This window comes from Ranitomeya imitator, chromosome 9, assembly GCF_032444005.1.
Source record: "Ranitomeya imitator isolate aRanImi1 chromosome 9, aRanImi1.pri, whole genome shotgun sequence".
NCBI lineage: Eukaryota > Metazoa > Chordata > Amphibia > Anura > Dendrobatidae > Ranitomeya > Ranitomeya imitator.
Genome location: NC_091290.1, coordinates 77,767,155 through 77,786,097, shown reverse-complemented (window position 1 = coordinate 77,786,097; position 18,943 = coordinate 77,767,155).

Genomic DNA, 18,943 nt, shown 5'->3' with positions numbered 1-18,943 from the left:
CAGGCTCAACTTTCAGACAAGAGTGTGTTAGGGGTCGAGTTCCCGCCTCTGCACAGGGGGAATCTCAAATGATCTCTGCTGCGGTCTCCCATTCTTCTCCAGCCGCAGTGGAGCCTGCTCAGCGGAGACCTCAGTCCCAGCATCTGGCTCAGCCTGATACTGTGTGGATGGTTACTGCTTCCTTTCCAGGCTCAGCCATTGTAGCCAGTATTGGTCAGCGGCGAGCAGACATCTCTGGGACTAAGTCCTGCTTTTCCCCTTCTGAGCATGCCCGGGATAAGACCTCTCATTGGAGGTCGGGGGTCACATTCTCAGGTACTGTGTCAACTCTTATTGGTCCTCTAGGAAGGTCCTGAAGTTGATCAGGTACTGTAGCAGCTCCCATTGGTCCTCTAGGAAGGTCCTGAAGTTGCTGCAGCTATAAAAGGTTTGCATGACCGCACGGCCATGGGCTAATATCAGCTTATGTTATGAGCTTTAGCTACTCAGTGGTCTTGTCTGCTTGTGGTTAGGGTCCGGCTGAAATAAGCCACTAGAATACCGACACCTCCGGTGAGGAGTTTGTATGGTGAATTCAGGGCCGGCGTAAAGCTATTAGAATTCCGGCTCCACTGGAGAGGAGGTGTTTGTGTGCTTGCTACTCCCTGACCACTGATTGCTTTTGCTCTGTTAGGCAGCTGTGTTCCCCTGTGACGCTAACAGAGAACAGTGTTTTCTCTTCTGTGCGACTCTATGAAGTAACAGAGTTCGCTTCTACCGCCATATTGTGCCACTATTTGCTAGCAGCAGGTTGGTCTCCTGCACGGTGGACCCAGGGCTGCGAACGCACCAATAATAATATCTAAATATACTCGGTGCGTTCCGTCAGCCCTAACAGAGTGGTGCTGAGGAATATTTAGAATAACAAACAAAAGTAAAACAACAAATAAAAACAGCTAAAAAGTTCTAAATGATAGGAGCTCCGGGTGCCAACTAGGATAAGTTTGAGCGGCACTGACAGGCACTCTGCATATTGACAGGCGTATGCTCCACTATTGCTGCATACCAACATACGTATCCTCAACCACTCCTACATACTGACATTTGTGCATGCTTAGCCACTGTTGCATACTGACAGGCGCATGCCCAACCACTCCTGCATATTGACAGGCGCATGCCTAACCACTGCTGCATAAGAAACAAAGCAGAAAAAATGCAGCCTTTAACCTATATGTGAACACGGCCTAATGGTCCAGACAATGTGGTTGTGATTTCTTGAAAACTCTGCCTACTGTGCGTCACTGCCCACTGTGCTAAAAATGTATCAAATAAGGGAGGAAAGGCATAGAAAACTACAGCAAAACCCCAAAGGAGATTGATATTGCATACCTGATGCAGACACCTGCAGAAAACATGCAGATAAAAACCAGTAGGAGAGCACAGCATTTATGCAGCCTCAGTGTTACATTTTTATTGCATTCTTTTTGGGTATAGTGGAGAAAATAAATCAATCTTCATGAATCAAGAGCGTCAGACGACCTATGTGTGCACCTCATCACAAATCCTACTTTAGTCCCTGCTGAAGCAACATTTTTGGCTTAGCGGACTCCGCTGCTGTCATGAATTTGATGAGTGGCAATCACCACACCCCCATCCCACCCCAGCCCCACCCTTCTTATTGGAGTTGACCAAAAACAGCATGAGAACGCCAAAAGTTGCATAATTTTACTGCAGCCTCAAGCCGGGTTAAAATTATACAACTTTTCAAAACTTTTTATGCCAGAATACTGGTGGAAAAGCTTTGATGAGTCGGGCTCGATATGTTTCTTGTGTTGTCTACTCAAATTTCAGTTGTAATTTTTGTGGCTGATTGTGACGCGATCAGAGCGAGAAAGAGAGTGGACCCTCTGGACCGTGGGAGAGACAAACCCTCCGGGCGAGCTAACCTTATGGAACCGACCCCTATACAGGGATCGTCAGGCGCAGACCCAGAGGAGTCAAACCCACAGTGACCGTACCTAGAGGGGCGGCTCTAGAGAGAGAAGAACAGGAACTTAGGAGAACGGGAGGAAGGAGAGAGGCGAACAAAGGAAAACTGAAAGACAGAACTGAAGCTCAGGACCAGGGAGATGGAAGCCAAACCGGGAAGCCCAGGCAGGGGGAACCTGTAGGAGAAACGGAAAACAGAGAGGTGCTAAACAAACAGGACTGACTACAACACAGGGAGAAACCTAAGCAGGACAAAGATAACAAGCTCGGACTACGAGGAATGCAGAAGACAGCGAGCACAGGCAGAGCGAACGGGCCAGAAGCACTTGCAAAAGCAAAATGACAGTCAGGCATAGCATAGCAGGAAGACCAACCTTAAATACAGGAAGATCTACTCAGATTGGCTGTCACTCGGGAGTTCCGGGTAAGGCGGAGAAACAGAGGAACGCATGCGCCCTTTGACGATCCCAGGGCGCCTGCGCCAGCACCGGACGCCCCTAGCAGAGTGAGGAACCGGAAGTGCAGGAGCCGTCTGGGCACGAGCGCACCGCGACCAGGAAGAGGAGCGGCGGGAACGCGCAGAGGGAGGAGGACGAGACGCCGCACTGGAGAGACTGGAACGCTGAAGTCCGGAGGTGGAGCGACGGCGGCGTGCAGGGACAGGAGCGGTGGAGCGACGGCAGCGCGCAGGGACAGGAGCGGTAACACTGATACACTTTGATGAATGCTACTATTTTGGTAATATTATACAACATAAGAAAAAATGGAGATATAGTCCAATGTAATCAACAATTTATAAATTTATTAGGATATAATACATAAATAAATAAGTAGATAAAAATACAAATACATAGACTAGGATCAGGTAACAAAATGTGGACAGAATATCCTGACAAAATTTGATCTTATTTGTCACGGGCAAAGAATGCTAAATTGCCGCAAGAATAAACCCATGAAGTCCAACCAATGATTAGTAATGAGGACAAGTGTCATACTAATTGTAATAAATAGCGCGCTTATACCATAGTTAGGACCGGGTTATGTGCTCACAAATGTGCTTACCCATAGTTTGCTTAATCAGGACACGTGTCCATGCACCTTGATAAAGAGGCGAATCGCGTGTCGGTGGCGGCGTGGACACGTGTCCTGACTAAACAAACTATGGGTAAGCACATTTGTGAGCACATAACCCGGTCCTAACTATGGTATAAGCGCGCTATTTATTACAATTAGTATGACACTTGTCCTCATTACTAATCATTGGTTGGACTTTATGGGTTTATTCTTGCGGCAATTTAGCATTCTTTGCCCGTGACAAATAAGATCAAATTTTGTCAGGATATTCTGTCCGCATTTTGTTACCTGATCCTAGTCTATGTATTTGTATTTTTATCTACTTATTTATTTATGTATTATATCCTAATAAATTTATAAATTGTTGATTACATTGGGCTATATCTCCATTTTTTCTTATTTTGTATAATATGTTTGGGAGTGTCCCGTAGGTGCACCTATATGAGACATGTGCATTGGTTTTGGTCTCAGTGGCACCATCATACGAATGGTACCTTGTATGGTCTATGTTTATTTATTTTGGTAATATTATATTTATTGCTTTTTCTGAAGATCTGTTCATGTGTTTAATGTAATAAAGGGACTCATAGGCAGGGTATTTGCATATGCAGATACAACTACTGGTGGTTCTGAGGGCATGGGGGACTCTACAGCTTCCATATTTAAGAAAAGGATGGGGTTTCTGGTACTTGTCCATATGACTGGTTATCTAGGTATTAGGACAAACTAAACAGATAAGTGGGTAACCTTGGATTTCAATTTCTATGTACCATGTGGTAATTGAGAAGCGGGTTTTCATTTTTAGGTCGGTTTCACACGTCCAGATAATTCCGGTACCGAAAAAAATCGGTACTGGAATTATCCGTGTCCGTGTGCCCCTACGTTTCTGTGGCACATCAGTGTGGCACACGTGTGCCGCCCGTGTGCCCACTGGGTACCACACGCACCGTGCTGGGTACCACACGTACCAGCATCTGGTGCTGAAGCCGCGATTCATATCTTCCCTGCAGCAGCGTTTGCTGCAGAGAAGATATGAATAATAGTGTTTAAAATAAAGATCTATGTGCAATGTGCGCCCCCCCCCCACCCCCCAGCTGTTCTGAAAATACTCACCCAGCTCGCTCCCTCACCGGCGCTGCTTCCTGTTCTGGCCGCATCTTCTCCTGTATGCGGTCACGTGGGGCCGCCAATTACAGTAATGAATATGCGGCTCCACCCCTATGGGAGGTGGAGCCGCATATTCATTACTGTAAATGAGCGGCCCCACGTGACCGCATACAGGAGACGATGCGGCCAGAACAGGAAGCAGCGACAGCCAACGAGGGAGCTTGGTGAGTATTTTCAGAACAGCGGGGGGGGGCACACAGGGGGTGGGAGGGCGGATGGCACATAGATCTTTCTTTTAAACACTATTATTCATATCTTCTCTGCAGCAAATGCTGCTGCAGGGAAGATATGAATGGGGCTTCAGCACCAGTGGCGGGACAGCTGTTGTGAATTCTGTTGTCGGGCTCAACATGGGGTGCTTTTGATTCCCTGAGTAAACCTGGCTGAGCACAGTACGGAGGTCAAACTCGCTGGTGTCGGTCTGCACCAGGAACGGTTAACTGCTTTTAACATAGGAGGGTTGCACAGGGCTGTTTTCAAAGCCTGGAAGGCCCCCTCACAGCCGTCGGTCCAGTTGACTGTTTGGGGTAGTGTTGTGAATTCTGTGGTCAAGCTCCCTCCTGTGGTCATGAGTGGTACTTCGGCTGGTTCTGTCTATGAGCTTCCGCTGGTGGATGTGAGTGGGGCTGCGGCTTCTGAGTTTCCTTCCTCAGGTGACGAGTGACGAGGTTAAGTCGTTAGGTGCTGCTCTATTTAACTCCACCTAGTTCTTTGTTCCTGGCCTCCAGTCAATGTTCCAGTATTGGTCTGGCTCTCTCCTGGATCGTTCTTGTGGCCTGTCTGCCCTGCATAAGCTAAGTTCTGCTTGTGTTACTTTTGTTTGCTATATTTTCTGTCCAGCTTGCTATATTGGTTTTTCTTGCTTGCTGGAAGCTCTGAGACGCAGAGGGAGCACCTCCGTACCGTTAGTCGGTGCGGAGGGTCTTTTTGCCCCTCTGCATGGTTGTTTGTAGGTTTTTGTGCTGACCGCAAAGCTATCTTTCCTATCCTCGGTCTATTCAGTAAGTCGGGCCTCACTTTGCTAAAATCTATTTCATCTCTGTGTTTGTATTTTCATCTTAACTCACAGTCATTATATGTGGGGGGCTGCCTTTTCCTTTGGGGAATTTCTCTGAGGCTAGGTAGGCTTATTTTTCTATTTTAAGGGCTAGTTAGTTTCTTAGGCTGTGCCGAGTTGCATAGGGAGCGTTAGGCGCAATCCACGGCTACCTCTAGTGTGGTATGATAGGATTAGGGATTGCGGTCAGCAGAGTTCCCACGTCTCAGAGCTCGTCTTATGTTAGTAACTATCAGGTCACTTTGTGTGCTCTTAACCACTAGGTCCATTGTGGTTCTGAATCACCTGTTCATAACAGACAGCGCTTAATGTAGCGCTGTCTCCTGCACGGCACATGGACTGCACACGGACAACGTCCGTGTGTGGTACGTGTTTTACATAGACCCATTGACTTTAATGGGTCCGTGTAATACGGGCGCTCCCACGAACACTGACATGTCTCCGTGTTTGGCACACGGAGACACGGTCTGCAAAAAAATCAATGACATCTGCACAGATGCATTGATTTTTATGTGTCTATGTGTGTCAGTGTCTCCGGTACGTGAGGAAACTGTCACCTCACGTACCGGAGACACTGACGTGTGAAACAGGCCTTAGATGGATTCATCTCAAAACACTAAGTAGACTCCTCAACAGGGGCAGAATTACAGAGATCACAGGGGTCGCAGCTGTGACTGGGCCCGACGTGCTTACGGACCCACCCAGTCCAGCAAAGACTGGGAGGACCCCTAAGCACTGAGCAACAAAATGGGCCGCCGGTCCTTTAAACCTTCTGCATGGGCCCTCGTGCGCGTGCTGACCAAGGCTGCGGCAGCCCTCGTTCGTGCTTGCGCACGTCTGCAGCACTGGTCAGTGCGGGCAAACAGGAGAGCGCGCACACCAGGGCCTGTGCCCACATCACAGCCCTGGGGGGTCATCACAGCCACTCTGGGAATGGCGCCAGCACAGGAGGTGAGTATAAGCTTTATTATTTTATCGGGGGCCGAACACTAAAATACCACATCCTAGATGTCACTGGATTAAATACTTCAGTTGCAAATCTTTATTCGTTACATAGTGGAATGTATTGAGAACAATAAAGCATAAAAATGATCAATGTAAAATCAAAATTAATATCCCATTGAGGTCTTGATTTGGAATGATACTCAAAATCAAAGTGAAATATGAAGTTACAGGCTGATCCAACTTCAGTGGAAATGCCTCAAGACAAGGAAATGATGCTCTGTAGTGTGTGTGGCCTCCACGTGCCTGTATGACCTCCCTACAATGCCTGTGCATGCTCCTGATGAGGCGGTGGATGGTCTCCTGAGGGATCTCCTCCAGACCTGGACTAAAGCATCCGCCAACTCCTGGACAGTCTGTGGTGCAACGTGACATTGGTGGATGGTGCGAGACATGATGTCCCAGATGTGTTCAATCGGATTCAGGTCTGGGGAACAGACACACCAGTCCATAGCTTCAATGCCTTCATCTTGCAGCAACAGCTGACACACTCCAGCAACATGAGGTCTGGCATTGTCCTGCATTAGGAGGAACCCAGGGCCAATCACACCAGTGACCAAAACATCAGCCAGAAAGCATTGGTACTGAGATGTGGTCTGTGGTCCCCACCTGAAGAACCACTCCTTTATTGAGTGTGTCTTGATAATTGCCAATAATTTCCATCTGTTGTCTATTCCATATGCACAACAGCACGTGAAATTGATTGTCAAACAGTTTTGCCTCCTAAGTGGACAGTATGATTTCACAGAAGTTTGATTTACTTGGAGTTATATTCCGTTGTTTAAGTGTTCCCTGATTCATGGATCGGGGCACATGACTTCAGCACATCTCCTCATCAAGAACAGCGTGAACATCGTGAGTCTTGTTGAATTGGGCTCATTGTCTATACAGGCCCTAAAAGTCTGCACAACTTGGCAACGCATCAGCATTTCTACATATTACTTTTAGTAATCAATAGTGTTGAGCAATACCTTCCGATATCGGGAAATATCGGATCGGATTGGATCGGACGATATCCAAAAAACATCTGATATCGCCGATACCGATACCGGAAACCAATGCAAGTCAATGGGACACAAATATCGGAATGAAAATAAACCCTTTCTTTCCTTTCACATCCAGTTCCGGAGGGGGGAAAAGTGTGGGCGGTGCGTGGGCAGAGACTGCGTGTCAGTGTGGACAGTGGAGGGTCTGTGCGGGCCTGCCGGGGGTCTGTACGGGCCTCTCGGGGGTCTGTGCAGCCTGCCAGGGGTCGGTGTGGCCTGCTGGGGGTCTGTACGGGCCTCTCGGGGGTCTGTGCGGCCTGCCGGGGGTCTGTGCGGCCTGCCAGGGGTCTGTACGGGCCTCTCGTGGGTCTGTGCGGCCTGCCCGGGGTCTGTGCGGCCTGCCGGGGGTCTGTACGGGCCTTTCGGGGATCTGTGCGGGCCTCTAGGGGGTCTTTGTGTTTGTGTGCAGGCATGGTCCGATGGGACTACAAGTCCCATCGGGCCATGCCTTCTACAATGGCAGTGATTGACACATTAGCCAATGATGGGACAGTAGTAGTCCCATCATCCGGCTAATGTGTTGAATGCAAAAAAAACAACACAAAGATACATACTACATACGACATACTACATACAAAATACATACATACTACATACCATACATACAACATACTACATACATACTACATACTATATACCACATACATACAACATACTACATACAGTGGGGCAAAAAAGTATTTAGTCAGTCAGCAATAGTGCAAGTTCCACCACTTAAAAAGATGAGAGGTGTCTGTAATTTACATCATAGGTAGACCTCAACTATGGGAGACAAACTGAGAAAAAAAAATCCAGAAAATCACATTGTCTGTTTTTTTAACATTTTATTTGCATATTATGGTGGAAAATAAGTATTTGGTCAGAAAAAAACAATCAAGATTTCTGGCTCTCACAGACCTGTAACTTCTTCTTTAAGAGTCTCCTCTTTCCTCCACTCATTACCTGTAGTAATGGCACCTGTTTAAACTTGTTATCAGTATAAAAAGACACCTGTGCACACCCTCAAACAGTCTGACTCCAAACTCCACTATGGTGAAGACCAAAGAGCTGTCAAAGGACACCAGAAACAAAATTGTAGCCCTGCACCAGGCTGGGAAGACTGAATCTGCAATAGCCAACCAGCTTGGAGTGAAGCAATCAACAGTGGGAGCAATAATTAGAAAATGGAAGACATACAAGACCACTGATAATCTCCCTCGATCTGGGGCTCCACGCAAAATCCCACCCCGTGGGGTCAGAATGATCACAAGAACGGTGAGCAAAAATCCCAGAACCACGCGGGGGGACCTAGTGAATGAACTGCAGAGAGCTGGGACCAATGTAACAAGGCCTACCATAAGTAACACACTACGCCACCATGGACTCAGATCCTGCAGTGCCAGACGTGTCCCACTGCTTAAGCCAGTACATGTCCAGGCCCGTCTGAAGTTTGCTAGAGAGCATTTGGATGATCCAGAGGAGTTTTGGGAGAATGTCCTATGGTCTGATGAAACCAAACTGGAACTGTTTGGTAGAAACACAACTTGTCGTGTTTGGAGGAAAAAGAATACTGAGTTGCATCCATCAAACACCATACCTACTGTAAAGCATGGTGGTGGAAACATCATGCTTTGGGGCTGTTTCTCTGCAAAGGGGCCAGGACGACTGATCCGGGTACATGAAAGAATGAATGGGGCCATGTATCGTGAGATTTTGAGTGCAAACCTCCTTCCATCAGCAAGGGCATTGAAGATGAAACGTGGCTGGGTCTTTCAACATGACAATGATCCAAAGCACACCGCCAGGGCAACGAAGGAGTGGCTTCGTAAGAAGCATTTCAAGGTCCTGGAGTGGCCTAGCCAGTCTCCAGATCTCAACCCTATAGAAAACCTTTGGAGGGAGTTGAAAGTCCGTGTTGCCAAGCGAAAAGCCAAAAACATCACTGCTCTAGAGGAGATCTGCATGGAGGAATGGGCCAACATACCAACAACAGTGTGTGGCAACCTTGTGAAGACTTACAGAAAACGTTTGACCTCTGTCATTGCCAACAAAGGATATATTACAAAGTATTGAGATGAAATTTTGTTTCTGACCAAATACTTATTTTCCACCATAATATGCAAATAAAATGTTAAAAAAACAGACAATGTGATTTTCTAGATTTTTTTTTCTCAGTTTGTCTCCCATAGTTGAGGTCTACCTATGATGTAAATTACAGACGCCTCTCATCTTTTTAAGTGGTGGAACTTGCACTATTGCTGACTGACTAAATACTTTTTTGCCCCACTGTATATGCATACGACATACAACATACATACATACAACATACTACATACAACATACACACAACATACATACTACATGCATACAACATACATACTACATACATACAACATACTACACACCTACAACATACATACAACATGCAACATACATACAACATACTACACACATACGACATACAACATAGATACATAATACTACATACAACATACATACAACATACATACTACATACATGCTACATACATGCTACATACATACAACAAGCAACATACATACAACATACATACTACATACATACAATATACTACATACATACTACATACATACATACATACATACTACATACAACATGTTACATACATACAACTTACATACAGCATACTACATACATACTACACACATACATATTACATACAACATACATGCTACATACATACATACTACTACATACTACATCCATAAAACATACATACAACATACATACTACATACATACAACATACTACATACATACTACATACATACTACATACAATACATTCATATATTACATACAATACATACATATAGACATACAGTACATATAATATAGAGTACATACTCACCATCACTTGTCACTTTGTTCCCCGAAGCCAGTGTCATCTGTAATAAATATTAAAATAACAAACAAACAATATACTCCCTGATCTGCAGAAATCCACGAGTGTCCCACGACGATCTCCCGTGGAGAACGGCAGCATCAGCTGATGCGACCGCTCTCTAGGGGCTCCAGGAATACAATGACGAGAGAAAGGTATCCTTCCGCACTGTATTCCTCCGCCGCTGTAAAAAAATAGTCCCTAGTCTCACTTTTGGCATTGCTGTGTGAGAAATTTCCCACGCAGCAATTGCCATAAAGTGAGACTCTGAACTATAGTAACCTCTCAGTGATGCACTGCAGGAGCCATTGTCTCCTGTCAGTGTGTCACTGAAGGTCCTATAGAGCAGTGACATCACCCAATGTCACTGTTCTATAGGGGAGATCATCGTGGGACACTCTGTTATGATACGGTGGTCTGGGAGCAACATGGAACGAGCTCTGAAGGAAGTGGTAACTGTACTGACCGCAGTCCCTAAGCTCAACACAACACTAGAAGTAGCCGTGGAATGCTCCTAACTCTCCCTAGGCATCTCGTCACAGCCTAAGAGCTAACTACCCCTAAAGAAAGAAGCAGGAAAGCTATCTTGCCTCAGAGAAAATTCCCAAAGGATAGATTAGCCCCCCACAAATAATGACTGTGAGTGGAGAGGAAAAAGACATACACAGAATGAAACCAGGATGAGCCCAGGAGGCCAGTCTAGCTAAATAGAAAGGACAGGATGGAATACTGTGCGGTCAGTATAAAACACTACAAAAATCCATGCAGAGTTTACAAAAAATCTCCACACCTGACTAAAGGTGTGGAGGGCAAATCTGCCTCCCAGAGCTTCCAGCAAGACAGAATTAATTCACACTGATAAACTGGACAAACATAGAAAGCACAGAATGGATAAGTCCACAATCTATGGACAGAAAAGAGCAAGCAAAAACTTAGCTTTGCTGATCTGATCAGGTGTTGTGAGTTCTGTTTTTGGGCTCCCTCTGGTGGTTACTGATGGTACTGGGTGATTTGTGTTCTGCTGTCTCTGGTGTCCACCTGTTCTATTAGGATTTGGTAGTTTCCTATTTAACCGGGCTTTCTTGTCATTTCCCCGCCGGCTATCAAGGTTATCAGAGTGTTTTTTTACCTCAGCTTCTGGCTTCAGTAATCTTCAGGACAAGCTAAGTTTTGATTTTCTTGTTCCACGTTTTGCTTTATTTTTGTCTTGTCCAGCTTGCATATAATTGTCTCTTTGCTGCTGGTTGCTTTAGTGGGCTGTAATTGCTCCTCATGTTCCATGAGTTGGAACATGAGTTCAAGTAATTACAGGATGGTTTTATGAAGGGTTTTTTGCTGACCGCGCAGTTTACTTTTGTATCCTCTGCTATCTAGTATTAGCGGGCCTCATTTTGCTGAATCTGTTTTCATACTGTGTATGTGCCTTCCTCTCATTTCACCGTCATTATATGTGGGGGGCTGCTATTTCTGTGGGGTATTTCTCTGGAGGCAAGAGAGGTCTGTGTTTCTTCTAATAGGGGAAGTTAGATCTTCGGCTGGTGCGAGACGTCTAGGATCAACGTAGGCATGTTCCCCGGCTATTGTTATTTGTGTGTTCAGGTTTAGGGTTGCGGTCAGCTCAGGTTCCATCACCCTAGAGCTCGTTGGTGCTTGTCCTTTTGTGATTCCCTGCCATTGGAATCATGACAGTATAGCCGGCCAAAATGTTTGGGCTGAAGTAGGAGGAAAAGTAGTCTGAGGAAGTTTTTTTTTTTTTTCTCTCTCCTCTGAGGTTGCTGCCTAGCCTTAATTGCAGCCAGGCTGATTTTTTTTTTTTCCTCCTCTTAATCCTTGAATGGCTCTGACCTTAGCTGTTTATCATGGACGTCCAGAGTTTAGCTTCCAGCTTGAGTAATCTTGCTGCTAAGGTTCAAAATATACAAGATTTTGTTGTACATGCTCCTATGTCTGAACCTAGAATTCCTATTCCAGAGTTCTTTGCTGGAGATAGATCTAGTTTTCTGAATTTTAGGAACAATTGCAAGCTGTTCCTTTCTTTGAAATCTCGCTCTTCTGGAGACCCTGCTCAGCAGGTTAAGATTATTATATCTTTCCTGCGGGGTGACCCTCAAAATTGGGCATTTGCATTGGCACCAGGGGGTCCTGCGTTGCTTAATGTGGATGCGTTTTTTCTGGCATTGGGTTTGCTCTATGAGGAACCTAACCAGGAGATTCAGGCTGAAAAAGCTTTATTAGCTCTCTCTCAGGGGCAAGATGAAGCAGAAATATATTGTCAAAAATTTCGGAAATGGTCAGTGCTTACTCAGTGGAATGAGTGCGCCCTGGCTGCAAAGTTCAGAGATGGCCTTTCTGAGGCCATTAAAGATGTTATGGTGGGGTTCCCTGCGCCTACGGGTCTGAATGAGTCTATGACTATGGCTATTCAGATTGATCGGCGTTTACGGGAGCGCAAACCTGTGCACCATTTGGCGGTGTCTTCTGAACAGGCACTTGAGACAATGCAATGTGATAGAGTTCAGTCTAGAAGTGAACGGCAAAACTATAGGCGGAAAAATGGGTTGTGCTTTTATTGTGGTGATTCAGCTCATGTTATATCAGCATGCTCTAAACGCACAAAAAAGGTTGATAAGTCTGTTGCCATTAGTACGTTACAGTCTAAGTTCATTCTGTCTGTGACTCTGATTTGCTCATTATCATCCATTTCCGTCGATGCCTATGTAGATTCAGGCGCTGCCCTGAGTCTTATGGATTGGTCATTTGCCAAGCGATGTGGGTTATGTCTTGAGCCTCTGGAAGTCCCTATTCCTTTGAAGGGAATTGACTCTACACCTTTAGCTATGAATAAACCTCAGTACTGGACACAAGTGACCATGCGTATGACTCCCGTTCATCAGGAGGTGATTCGCTTCCTGGTATTGTATAATTTACATGATGTTCTAGTACTTGGTCTGCCATGGTTACAAACTCATAATCCAGTCCTTGACTGGAAAACAATGTCTGTGTTAAGCTGGGGATGTCAGGGGGTTTATGATGATGCACCTCCGATTTCTATCGCTTCATCTACTCCTTCTGAGGTTCCTGTATTTTTGTCTGATTATCGGGATGTTTTTGAGGAGCCTAAGCTCAGTTCGCTTCCTCCTCACAGGGATTGCGATTGTGCTATAGATTTAATTCCTGGTAGTAAATTTCCTAAAGGTCGTTTGTTCAATCTGTCAGTGCCAGAGCATACTGCTATGCGGGATTATGTTAAGGAGTCCTTGGAAAAGGGACATATCCGTCCATCTTCGTCCCCTTTGGGAGCAGGTTTTTTTTTCGTGGCCAAAAAAGATGGGTCCTTGGGGCCTTGTATAGATTATCGTCTTTTGAATAAGATTACCGTAAAATATCAGTATCCTTTGCCTTTGTTGACTGATTTGTTTGCTCGCATTAAGGGGGCTAAATGGTTCACTAAGATTGATCTTCGGGGTGCGTATAATCTTATACGAATAAAGCAAGGTGATGAGTGGAAAACCGCATTTAATACGCCTGAGGGCCATTTTGAGTATTTGGTAATGCCTTTCGGACTTTCTAATGCTCCTTCAGTCTTCCAGTCCTTTATGCACGATATTTTCCGTGAATATCTGGATAAATTTATGATTGTGTATTTGGATGATATTTTGTTTTTTTCTGATGACTGGGAGTCTCATGTTCAGCAGGTCAGGAAGGTGTTTCAGGTCCTGCGGGCTAATTCCTTGTTTGTAAAGGGCTCAAAGTGTCTCTTTGGAGTCCAGAAGATTTCTTTCTTGGGGTATATTTTTTCCCCTTCTACTATTGAGATGGATCCCGTCAAGGTTCGGGCTATTTGTGACTGGACGCAGCCTGCATCTCTTAAGAGTCTGCAGAAGTTCTTAGGCTTTGCTAATTTCTATCGTCGTTTTATAACTAATTTTTCTAGTGTTGTTAAGCCTTTGACGGATTTGACTAAGAAGGGTGCTGATGTTGCTGATTGGTCTCCTGCGGCTGTGGAGGCCTTTCGGGAACTTAAACGCCGGTTTTCTTCTGCTCCTGTGTTGCGTCAGCCTGATGTTTCGCTTCCTTTCCAAGTTGAGGTTGATGCTTCCGAGATTGGAGCGGGGGCGGTTTTGTTACAGAGAAGCTCCGATTGCTCGGTGATGAAGCCATGTGCGTTCTTTTCTAGAAAATTTTCGCCCGCTGAGCGGAATTATGATGTGGGTAATCGGGAACTTTTGGCCATGAAGTGGGCATTTGAGGAGTGGCGTCATTGGCTGGAGGGTGCTAGACATCGTGTGGTGGTCTTGACTGATCACAAAAATCTGATTTACCTTGAGTCTGCCAGGCGTCTGAATCCTAGACAGGCTCGTTGGTCACTGTTTTTCTCTCGTTTCAATTTTGTGGTTTCATACCTGCCAGGTTCAAAGAATGTGAAGGCGGATGCTCTTTCTAGGAGTTTTGTGCCTGACTCCCCTGGAAATTCTGAGCCCACTGGTATCCTTAGGGATGGGGTGATTTTGTCGGCCGTCTTCCCAGACTTGCGACGTGCTTTGCAGGAGTTTCAGGCGGGTAAACCTGATCGTTGTCCGCCTGAGAGACTGTTTGTTCCGGATAGTTGGACCAGTAGAGTCATCTCCGAGGTCCATTCTTCTGCGTTGGCAGGTCATCCTGGAATATTTGGTACTAGAGACTTGGTGGCCAGGTCTTTTTGGTGGCCTTCCTTGTCGAGGGATGTGCGTTCTTTTGTGCAGTCTTGTGAGTTTTGTGCTCGGGCTAAGCCTTGCTGTTCTCGAGCCAGTGGATTGTTGTCACCTTTGCCTATCCCGAAGAGGCCTTGGACGCACATTTCCATGGACTTTATTTCGGATCTCCCTGTCTCTCAAAAAATGTCTGTCATCTGGGTTGTGTGTGACCACTTTTCTAAAATGGTTCATCTTGTACCCTTGCCTAAGTTGCCTTCCTCCTCTGAGTTGGTCCCTCTGTTTTTCCAGAATGTGGTTCGTTTGCATGGGATTCCGGAGAACATCGTTTCTGACAGGGGATCCCAGTTTGTGTCTAGATTTTGGCGGACGTTCTGTGCTAAGATGGGCATTGATTTGTCCTTTTCATCTGCATTCCATCCTCAGATGAATGGCCAGACGGAGCGAACTAATCAGACCTTGGAAACTTATTTGAGGTGTTTTGTTTCTGCTGATCAGGATGACTGGGTTACCTTTTTGCCGCTTGCCGAATTTGCCCTTAATAATCGGGCTAGTTCTGCTACCTTGGTTTCTCCTTTCTTTTGTAATTCGGGGTTTCATCCTCGTTTTTCCTCTGGTCAGGTGGAGCCTTCTGATTATCCTGGAGTGGACATGGTGGTGGATGGGTTGCATCGGATTTGGAGTCATGTGGTGGACAATTTGAAGTTGTCCCAGGAGAAGGCTCAGCAGTTTGCTAATCGCCGTCGCCGCGTGGGTCCTCGACTTCGTGTTGGGGACTTGGTGTGGTTGTCTTCTCGTTTTGTTCCTATGAAGGTCTCTTCTCCTAAGTTCAAGCCTCGGTTCATCGGTCCTTATAGGATCTTGGAAATTCTTAACCCTGTGTCGTTTCGTTTGGATCTCCCGGCATCGTTTGCTATTCATAATGTGTTCCATCGGTCGTTGTTGCGGAGGTATGAGGTACCTGTTGTTCCTTCGCTTGAGCCTCCTGTTCTGGTGCTGGTGGAGGGAGAATTGGAGTATGTTGTGGAGAAGATCTTGGATTCTCGTGTTTCCAGACGGAAACTCCAGTATTTGGTCAAGTGGAGGGGTTATGGTCAGGAGGATAATTCTTGGGTGGTTGCCTCTGATGTTCATGCTGATGATTTGGTCCGCGCTTTTCATAGGGCTCATCCTGGTCGCCCTGGTGGTTCTCGTGAGGGTTCGGTGACCCCTCCTCAAGGGGGGGGTACTGTTGTGAGTTCTGTTTTTGGGCTCCCTCTGGTGGTTACTGATGGTACTGGGTGATTTGTGTTCTGCTGTCTCTGGTGTCCACCTGTTCTATTAGGATTTGGGAGTTTCCTATTTAACCGGGCATTCTTGTCATTTCCCCGCCGGCTATCAAGGTTATCAGAGTGTTTTGTTACCTCAGCTTCTGGCTTCAGTAATCTTCAGGACAAGCTAAGTTTTGATTTTCTTGTTCCACGTTTTGCTTTATTTTTGTCTTGTCCAGCTTGCATATAATTGTCTCTTTGCTGCTGGTTGCTTTAGTGGGCTGTAATTGCTCCTTATGTTCCATGAGTTGGAACATGAGTTCAAGTAATTACAGGATGGTTTTTTGAAGGGTTTTTTGCTGACCGCGCAGTTTACTTTTGTATCCTCTGCTATCTAGTTTTAGCGGGCCTCATTTTGCTGAATCTGTTTTCATACTGTGTATGTGCCTTCCTCTCATTTCACCGTCATTATATGTGGGGGGCTGCTATTTCTGTGGGGTATTTCTCTGGAGGCAAGAGAGGTCTGTGTTTCTTCTAATAGGGGAAGTTAGATCTTCGGCTGGTGCGAGACGTCTAGGATCAACGTAGGCACGTTCCCCGGCTATTGTTATGTTGTGTGTTCAGGTTTAGGGTCGCGGTCAGCTCAGGTTCCATCACCCTAGAGCTCGTTGGTGCTTGTCCTTTTGTGATTCCCTGCCATTGGAATCATGACAGTCAGGATAACAGGGAACTCCAAAGAGATGTGAATCCAACCAGGAACGATTTACAAGTGGCCCTGGCTGAAGAAAGAGCCAGGCCTAAATAGAAGAGCAGAAGAGATGATAAGTGGAGGCAGCTGATGACAGCTAACTCCAAGGAGCAGCCATACCACTAGAAACCACAAGAGGGAGCCCAAGAGCAGAACTCACAAAAGTGCCACTTACAACCACCGGAGGGAGCCCAAGAGCGGAATTCACAACAACACTCGTTATTAATTGGACTATGGCAGACAGGTAGTATACGGTTTATTATTTTACGTTTTTTGAAGGCGCTGAAGTATGGTAAGTATGGTTAAATGAAGAATATTAAAATACTTTTTTCTGGCTGTGTCTTTATTATTTTTTTTAACTCTTTCACTACACTAGTATTAATAATGGATAGGCGTCTTATTGACGCTTCTCCATTATTAACCCGGCTTAATGTCACCTTACAATGGCAAGGTGACATTAACCCCTTATTACCCCATAGCCCACCGCTACACGGGAGTGGGAAGAGAGGGGCTAAGTGCTGGAATTGGCACATCTTACAGATGCACCATTTCTGGGGCGGCTGCGGACTGGTATTTGTAGCCGGGGGGGCAATATCTATGGCCCCTCTCTAGGCTATGAATATCAGCCCGCAGCTGTCTGCGTAGACTTTCTGGCTATAAAATATAGGGGGAACTCACGTCATTTTTTGGGGGGTCCCCCTATTTTATTAGCCAGTAAAGGCTACGCAGACAGCTGCGGGCTGATATTCATAGCAGGCTACAAATATTGGCCCCCGGCCATCGGCTTTCCCCCTGTGGTGCAGAAAATTTTTTTTCTGTTTTTTTTTTTTTTTAAATTACACGCTCATTATGGCCTCTTTCACACTTGCTTCGGTATGGGTCCGTCGCTAAGTGTCGGGCCAACGTATCGACGCACGTTGTGAAATTTGTGCACGATGTGGGCAGCGGATGCAGTTTTTCAACGTATCCGCTGCCCATTCTGAAGTCCTGGGAGGAGGGGGAGGGGTTTTGGCAGCACATGCGCAGTAGAAAATGGCGACACGATGGACAAAAAAAGTTCACTTGAATGTTTTTTCGTGCTGACGGTCCACCAAAACACGATGGATCAGTTGCACGATGGACGCGACGTGTGGCCATCCGTCGCGATCCGTCGCTAATACAAGTCTATGGGTAAAACACGCATCCTGTGAGCACATTTGCAGGATCCATTTTTTCCCAAAACGACGGATTGCGACGGATTGCTAAAAACGCAAGTGTGAAAGTAGCCTTAGAAACATCGGCCTTTCTATTATATATCTATGGATATATCTATCTATAGATATATTTATAGATATATCTATCTATAGTTACATAGATGTATCTAACCATATATCTGGCTGCTTTCACACATCAGGTTTTTGCCGTCAGGCACAATCCGGCGAGTTTTGAAAAAAAGGATCAGTTTTTCTCCGCCGGATCCGTTTTTTTCTCATAGAGTTGTATTAATGCTGGATTGCGCCTGATGGCCACACGTTTCATCAGTTTTTTGCCGGATCCGTCATAAAGCTTTTTCCACCAGACGGAAAACACATACAGAGGAACGGTTTTTCTGTCTGGCGAAAAAACACACAGCGACGGATCCAGCAAAGAACGGATGAAACGTGTGGCCATCAGGTGCAATCCGGTGCTAATACAACTCTATAAAAAAAAAGCGGATCTGGCAGAAAAAAACATCCGTTGTTTTCAAAACTCGCCGGATTGTGCCTGACGGCAAAAACCTGATGTGTGAAAGCAGCCAGATATATGGATAGATACATCTATGTAACTATAGATATATCTATCTATAAATATATCTATAGATAAATATAGCCATATATATAAGAGAAAGGCTGATGTTTCTAAGGCTACCTTCACACTTGCGTTTTTAGCAATCCGTCGCAATCTGTAATTTTGGGAAAAAAAGGATCCTGCAAATGTGCTCGCAGGATGCGTTTTACCCATAGACTTGTATTAGCGACGGATCGCGACGGATGGTTACACGTCGCGTCCATCGTGTAACGG